The sequence below is a fragment of the Lipotes vexillifer genome, unplaced genomic scaffold (assembly GCF_000442215.2).
Source record: "Lipotes vexillifer unplaced genomic scaffold, Lipotes_vexillifer_v1.1 scaffold129, whole genome shotgun sequence".
NCBI classification, from domain to species: domain Eukaryota; kingdom Metazoa; phylum Chordata; class Mammalia; order Artiodactyla; family Lipotidae; genus Lipotes; species Lipotes vexillifer.
Genome location: NW_006777287.1, coordinates 2286825 through 2295593, shown reverse-complemented (window position 1 = coordinate 2295593; position 8769 = coordinate 2286825).

Genomic DNA, 8769 nt, shown 5'->3' with positions numbered 1-8769 from the left:
AACCATCCCATCTGGTCTCACCATGATCTGCCCCCTGGATAATCAGTATGGACTCTGACCACAGACTCAGGCAGACCTAAATTCCTGGTAGTGCCTGGACCATATCTAGAACCTGTTGCTAGACAGGAAGGGACATGGTTTCTGAAGTACACACACTCAATATCCTCTCCCTGGGGACAGAGCGTCACCCCTGCCCTGCCCTATCCAGCCTCTTCTGAAAAGCCTTTCTAAACTTGCAGAATCCCCACACTAAGAGTTCTGCCTCCGTAAGGTGGAAACCAGAAGTCAGCGGAGGGAGAGGTGAGAGCCCTGGGCTCCACTGATCAGATGTTCCCCATCAAGACTTCAGGTCAGGACTTCCCTGGTGGCACAGTGGTTAAGAACCCGCCTGCCGATGCAGGGGACACCAGTTCGATCCCTGGTGTCCCACATGCCACGGAGCAACTATGCCTGTGTGCCACAACTACTGAGCCTGCACACCCTAGGGCCCACAAGCCACAATTACTGAGCCCCCATGCCACAACTACTGCTCCCACGTGCTGCAACTACTGAAGCCCACATGCTCTAGGGCCCGTGTGTCGCAACTACTGAGCCCGAGTGCTGCAACTACGGAAGTCCATGTGCCTGGAGCCCATGCTCCGCAACAAGAGAAGCCACTGCAATGAGAAGCCCACACACCGCAACAAAGAGTAACCCCTGCTAACCGCAACTAGAGAAATCCTGTGTGCAGCAACAAAAACCCAATGCAGCTAAAAAAAAAAAAAAAAGACTTCAGGTCAGCTAGAGATTATCATACTAAGTGAAGTAAGTCAGAAAGAGTAAGACAAATACCACATGATATCACTTACATGTGGAATCTAAAATATGACACAAATGAACTTATCTAAGAAACAGAAACAGACTCACGGACATAGAGAACAGACTTGTGGTTGCCAAGGGGGAGGGGTGGGAGAGGGAAGGATTGGGAGTTTGGGATTAGCAGATGCAAACTACTATATATAAAATAGATAAACAACAAGGTCCTACTGTATAGCACAGGGAACTATATTCAAGAATGGAAAAGAATATAAAAAAGAATACATATATGTATAACTGAATCACTTTGCTGTACACCAGAAACTAACACAATGTTGTAAGTAAACTATTCTTCAATAATTTTTTTAAAAAAAGACTTCGGGTCAGGAGAGAGAAACAAGTAAGGAGACAATCATCCAGTGGAATCCATGCCAGGTGAAATGGTAGAGCATGGCTGAGAGATGCCGAGTTTTCACAAGCCACTGTAGTAGATGTTCCAATGGCACAGTCCTGGGTTCAGCCTCAGCAGTACCTGTCCCCAGAGGAGGTGGATTGCACCAACTTCTGACTGCCTAGCCCCCAAGCGAGATAGTCTCACCTGTTGGAGATTTCCTTGTACTCTACCTAATAGCAGTTTTAAAAAATCCCTTTTCTACCTGAAGAAGCCAGAATGGGTTCTGTCACTTGCAACTAAGAAGGCTGATGGATAAAGAGAGGCTTGAAAACGAACAGAAAACCAGTCAATGCGCTGTTTCTCATCGACACTTTCAGGGCTGGGAATCCAAATGGGAAGCAATAAGTAGAGGACAATAAGTCTCATCCAGCTACCTATTTAGAAAGTTGTTTGTTTGTTTATACTCTTTTTCAATTTTAAAAGTCATAGGTCCGGCACCCTCACTAAGGCCAGAACTCATACACTCACCTACCCAAAGGGTTGAAGAGATGCTTCTTATTGGCATTGACATTCCTGCATGGCATACACTGACCACAAGGTGGCAAAAGAGATTATCACATCCAGCCATCCTGTCTTCCTCCGCATCATTATTGCACTAAAGAGAACATTTACTGAGCACCTAGTGTGTGCCAGGAACTGTTCCAAGGGGTTGAATGCATTTGGTAATTTACCCCTCACAGTAATGCTGTGAAATAGGTACCATTTCATATGTGAGGAAACAGGTACGCAGATATGTCTGTGTGTCTGTCTATCCTCTAGCTCATCTTTTATTTATCTATCTGTATATCATTTATCTATATCCATTTTCTATCATCTGTATTTACAGATCATTTATCATCTATATCTTTTGATTTAAAGTTTTCTTTATTATAAAAGTAACACATGCTCATAGTAAAAATATTCAAACGATAATGATTGGTAAGAATTTTTAAACTCTCTTCTCCCTTCCAACCACCCCAGTTACACTGCCTAGTGATAACTACTGTTAAGTTTCTTGTGTTCTTGTCCATAAATTTACATAGAAATGAAAATTATGTACTCTTCCATAATCATATACAATGAATATGCAAGCATATTTTTATGTATATCCTGCACACACACATACACGGAACCATATCCCACACACTGCTCTACAGCATATACCTCTGTTTAGCACTTCATCCTGGACATCAGATGCAAGCTGAGGCCACTGTTCCTAAGGACCTTGGGTGTGACACTGGCTGCACTCTCCTGTGCACTAGAGAGCAAGTAGTGTGGTCTGGTGTGCTTGAGCCCCAGGTGACAGTGAGTACTGGAGAGGAAGGGAGTTGACAGGCAGCAGGGTGTGGGGAGATGTGATGGGGTGTGAGGCAAGTCTGTGAGTGGATCACAAGTGGCTGGCCCTCACTTCTAGTGCAGTCAGGCCTCTATCCCTGGTCCTAGAAAAATTCACATTTGGATACAACCAACATTCACTGTGCCTTTAGAACAGGCCTAGCTCTTTCCTTTGCACACTGACATTTTTCATCTCATTTAATCTCTGTGGAATCCCTGTGAGGTAGGAATTATCTCTAGTTTACAGGCAAGAAAGCTGACACTCAAAGAGGATCATCTACTTATTACAGTTAGACACATAGCTTTTAAGTAGAACCACAAGCCAACTCAGTTCTTTTGATTCTCATTGAGGGCACTGTCCACAGCACTTCACGAAAGGCTGCTGGGGAGAGATTACCTTGTATCTCATGCGGTATTCCGGGAGTACAGGCTTTGTGTCCCCTTATACAACCCTGATTTTCCTCCCTTGTACTTCCCTTCATCCATGTATCCTCCCCCAGCCCTGCGGGGCCAGGGACGGAAGGGTAGCCAAGTCCAGAAACGCCCCTGGGGCTGGGCAATGGCCCCCCAGAGGCCGGGTCCTGAGGAGCGCTGGCAGAAGCTGTGATAGGCCATCATCTTTGAGACTGAGCGTGTCCCCATCCCTGTCCCAGGCACTCCGCCCACCCCAGGTTCTGCTCTGCCCCATAAGGATGAAGCCCCAGCTCCATTCTGGGACAGGCCTGGACCCCAGATCCAGAGGGGTAGAGCTCCCAAGGCCACCGGGCCCAAAGAGGCACGCCCCACGCCCATCTTATCGGTGCTCTGCACAGTCTGTGCCTGCTCCTCGCCTCCTCTTCACCTTTTCCTCGGGCTCCCAAGGCCAAGGGTGGGCTGACGGTTTGGCAGCCAGCCTTTTGGCCCAGCAGACGCTGAGCCGCCCTGGGAGCAGTGGGAGGAACAAGGCACAACAAGGCCATGCCTGCTGCTGGCATCTCCCCTACAGCTGAGAGAGGGGCCTGAACTACAGGACACTGTCCCAAGACCCTCAAGCCGTAGCAAAGACCCGGGTCGGGCAGCAGGTGGGAGGGGCGGGGAAGCAGCTTCCATCTGTGGAGCTACCGGTCGGGGGAGTGGGCGGCCACGCGTCTGGGAGGCGCTGCTGCGCTGAGGGCTGCTGGCAGTGGGCAGCAGCAGCACCAAGGGGCCCACGAAGACTGAGCCCAGAACAAGCGGCTTAGGTCTTGGGCAGCTGGGGGATGTTGGGAAGCGACCGCAGGTGCTGGTCCCGGGGAGTGCAGCCCAGTGCAGGCGTCAGCACAAGGCTCAGGAGAAGCAGATAGCCCATGCTCGAGAGTCAGGGAGACTGTGTTCCAGGAAGAGTCTGGCCCCTGAGTCCTGGTGAAAGCTGGCCTTGGCCCAGTACACACTGCACTGCCCGGCCCGTGGGGCTGTGCTGCCCGATTACATTGTGGCAGAGTTCTCCCTGGTTAGCGGGGGATATCACCCCTCCACCTGGCCCCTTCCTCAAGGTAGGGGGACGTGCCTAGGCCTCCTGGGGTCAGCAGCAGGAGGTGGTTGTCAGGAATCAGGAGCCCCTAAGGAGGATAGGATGCTGGTTCCCATCAGGTTGCCTCTGTACTGGTACTCCCAGAGTGCCGGGAGGGTTGCCACCCCTCAGGTGAGGTAGACAGACAGGGGGTGCCATATCCTCCATGCTCTGGGGTTTTGTTTCACACAGCAGGTCAAGAGGGACAGAACCACCATAGATGAGGTCCCAAGTGCTGCCCTGGTGCCTCCTCTTCCTAAGTCTACTATTGCTTCAATTTCTTGAAGCACCCCAGCATCTTTCCAACAAATGCCTGCCCTTTGTGGCCTGCAATGAAACACTGAAATTGGTTCCCTGCTTTCAAGAGGCACCAGTTTAATGGACTCTTCCCATCCATCTGGTATTTCTCTCCTGCCCCCAGAGGACAGATAACGGAAACTGAGCATAGCATCCAGGTCATATTAGGTTTCCTTGTATCTTACAGCAATCCAGTGCGTGGTGATGGATTGGGAGGTGTAAAAACCTGAAGGAAGGACCAGTATCAGTGCTAGGTTACCCTAAAGACCAACTAAGCAAGTGTTTAGCTCACCAGCAGGAAGGGGGCTCCCAGCAATGAGAAAGAGATTGTTAGAAACATTTGATACTTGAATTTGACATTCAAAGAAACAGCAAAATCAACATCATGGGGGAAATATAAAAACTTTACCATCAATTTTTATCATGAAATATATTGATACATGGCAAGTGTAAATGAGAGCACTCCATAATCTTTCTGAGCCTCAGAGCCTCTAAGGAACTTAATGTGACCCTGGAAGAATGTCTTCAGGCCTGGCTGTACCCTGGCCAAGAAAGGGAATCAAATGAGAGCTCCTGCTTCCCCTGACAGGGGTTCATGTGCACCTCAGGACACAAGATGGCTGCAAAGTAAGTGACCACAAGCTTCTCTCTGAAAAATTTTAAATTTAACAAAAGATCTTTATTACTTTAGAAAAGCAAATATAACCATGGTTAAAATTCAAAAATCATAACAGGGTATAAAGGAAAAAGTAGAAGTCCTCCTGTCTGCTTTCTAATCTTACCCATTCCTCTACTCAGAGAAATTTACATAGCCTTCATGTTACTGTGGAAAGGTGTCCTGTTCCTATCCATAGCCAACCCCTCCAATCGTGCTTGGATACCTCCCCTATGGCCTTATCCTTCCATCGTCTACTGGACCATTCTCACCAGCACACAAACATGCCTTAATATCACTCTACAAAAAAATAATACCCCCTTGACCTTGTGCCGGCCTCCCAGCTAAACTTCCATTTCCTTCTTCTTTACCATCAAAGCTCCTCAAAATACATTTCTATAACATCAACAAAACCAAAAGACAACCTACTGAATGGGAGAAAATATTTGCAAATGATATGACTGATAAGGAATTAATATCCAAAATATATAAACAGCTCATACAACTCAACATTAAGAAAGAAATAACCCAATTAAAAAATGAGCAGATCTAAACAGACATTTCTCCAAAGAAGACCTACAGATTTGTAACAGGCACATGAAAAGATGCTCAACATCACTAATTATTAGAGAAATGTAAATCAAAACAATAAGCTATTAACTCACACCTATCAGAATGACTATCATCAAAAAGACCACAAATAACAAATGCTGGCAAGGATGTGGAGAAAAGGGAACCCTCTTTCACTGTTGGTGAGAATGTAAATTGGTGCAGCCATTACGGAAAACAGTATGGAGGTTCCTCAAAAAACTAAAAATAGACCTACCATATGATCCAGCAATCCTACTCTTGGGTATTTAACAGAGAAAAATGAAAACACTAATTAGAAAAGACACATGCACCCCAATGTTTATAGTAGTATTATTTACAATAGCTAAGATACAGAAGCAAACTAAGTGTCCATCAACAGATGAATGGATAAAGAAGATGTGGTATATAATTACAATGGAATATTACTCAGCCATAAAAAAGAATGAAATAATGTCATTTGCAGCAACATGGATGGACTTGGAGGGTATTATTCTTAGTGAACTAAGTCAGACAGAGAAAGACAAATGCTGTATGATATCACTTATAGTTGGAATCTAAAAAATACAACAAACTAGTGAATATAAGAAAACAGAAACAGAGTCACAGACACAGAGAACTAATGGTTACCAGTGGGGAGAGGGAAGTGGGAAGGGGAAAGATAGGTGTAGGAGATTAAAAGATGTCGATTACTATGTATAAGATAAATAAGCTACAAGGATATATTGTACAGCACAGGGAATATAGCCAATATTTTATAATAACTATAAACAGAGTATAACCTTTAAAAATCATCAATCACTATGTTGTACACCTCAAACTTACATTGTACATCAACTGTACCTCAATAAAAAATACGTTTCTATAATTACTATCTCCACTTGCTCACCTCCCATTCTCACTTAATCCTCTTCAGTCAGGCTTTTCTCTCTATAACTCCCACTAAAATGGCTCTTATCAAGGTCTCTGGTGACATGTCTTGCCAAACTAACCATAAATTTCCTTATACCTTTCTTGCATGACCTCTCACCAGCATTTCAAATTGTTGACCGTTTATTATTCCCTTAAACACTTTATTTCCTTTAGATTTTGATACCCCACCTAGTTTCTTCCTACCTCTCTGGCAGTCCTTTTTCTCAATCCTTTTCTTTGTAGGTTCTACCTTTTGTAGAGTGCTCCAAGGCCCTGCCTGTGGCTCTATTCTCTCTATGTAATCTCTCCCTAGATGAGTTCCTGTGGACTCATAGCTTCAAATGCTATCTATAACCTTAATGAATTTCAAAGTTACTAAATTCATTATATCCAAATGCCTACTGACAACAGGACAACAAGACAATAGGCAATAAGTAACACATTTTAAAGAGCAGGAGATAATACATCTCCTCACCTTGCTAGCCTAGCCAGTCTACATAAAGACAAGATGAGTAGAAGTTTGAAAAGTCCTTAAACAGGGATTTGTTGAAATAAAATACCTAAATTGTGAGTTGTCAACTTAGTGAGGGCTGATGTAAAATGAATCCTCTCTACACTAAGTTGGAGGGAGGGTAAATTACCCACCCCATTTGAAACCAAATGAATTGGGATCCAAGAGATACACTGATAGCCATTTGAAATATATTTAAAAGGGAAGGCTGGCATCCCACCAGCTGTATGCTCACTGAGTTGTAGAAAATCAGAAACCCATTCTAGTGCTGCAACCAGAATGAAATGTGATGACCAAGTTTTTAGAGCTTGAAGTATATCCCCTGGAAACAGGAACCTGGTTTTAGCCTAGAGAAGTTTCAGAGAGAAAGGCTTGTAGAGCTGCCAGTGACAGCTGGGAGAAAAGAAACCACAGCCTAGGAACATGCTCTACTACCACTATGTGAGTATGAAAAGAATGAACTAGTTTCCTGTAGGCCAAGTGGAGGCTGAGGAAGGCAGCAAGACTTGAGCCATTGCCCAAGGGTTCCTTGCCTTGTCAGGGCAAGGGGACCACAGCACTAAAATCTTGTGAGGTGTAGGAGCAGGACAGGAACATGAAGTTAGGCAGAGTACACCACTCACATTCAACAACTGAATACACATTCTTTTCAAGCACGTATGGAATATTTTACAAAAATTGACCATATGCTGGGTCATAAAACACATCTCAACAAATTCCAAATAACTGAAATACAGTGTATATCCTCTCACACATAATTGCACTGAAAGGAGTATGTATTGAATATGTTGTTGAATACAGAGTTTTATATATTTCCATTAGATAAAATTTGCTAATTACGACATACAAATCTTACATATCCTTACTGATTTCTCCTTGTGGTTTTGCCAATTTTTCCATCACATTTTGAAGCCATGCTATTAGGTTCATATTTAAAACTGTTAAATCTTCCTGATAAATTCAATTTTTCTATACGAGGTATCCCTTATTTCTAGAAATGCCTATTTATCTCAAAGCCTATTTTTAGTTATTCTGTATAGAATATCATTTGCCCATCCTTTTATTTTCAACTTTTCTGAATTCTTATGTTTTAGCTGTATCTCTTCTAAACAGTTATATCAGTTATTTGTGCCGCATAACAAAAAGTTAGAAAGTGCTCAAATGTTTAAAAGTTAAGAAATACACTTAGAAGTAATCCAAAGTCCAAAGAAATCAGAATGAAAATTAGAACATACTTTGAGTTGAGTAACAAAAATACTACATATCAAAACCTATTTAGAGATAATATTATAATTTTAAAGTATATCTTTAAAAGGATGAAAATTAATGAGCTGAACATCTTAAAGAGTTAGAAAAAGAACAGCAGATTAAATAAAGAAGAAAAGAAATAATAAAGCTGAGAAATGAAGCAGAATAGGGTCAACATAGCCAAAAATTGGTTTTATTTTGAAAAGACTAGAAAAAAAATCAGTAAACCTCTGGTGAGGCTGATTTAAAATGCAAGAGAGAAGGCACAACTTATCAGTACTAAGAATGAAAATGGCAGTATCATTACAGATTCTGCAGACATTAAGAGGATAATGAGAGGACATTATGGACAACTTCGTGTAATGAAAATTTAGATAACATAGCCAAAATCCTATAAAAATAAAACTTACCCAAACTGACTGAAGAATAGAAAATAAGATATCGATTCATTATTAAAAACTGTCCTA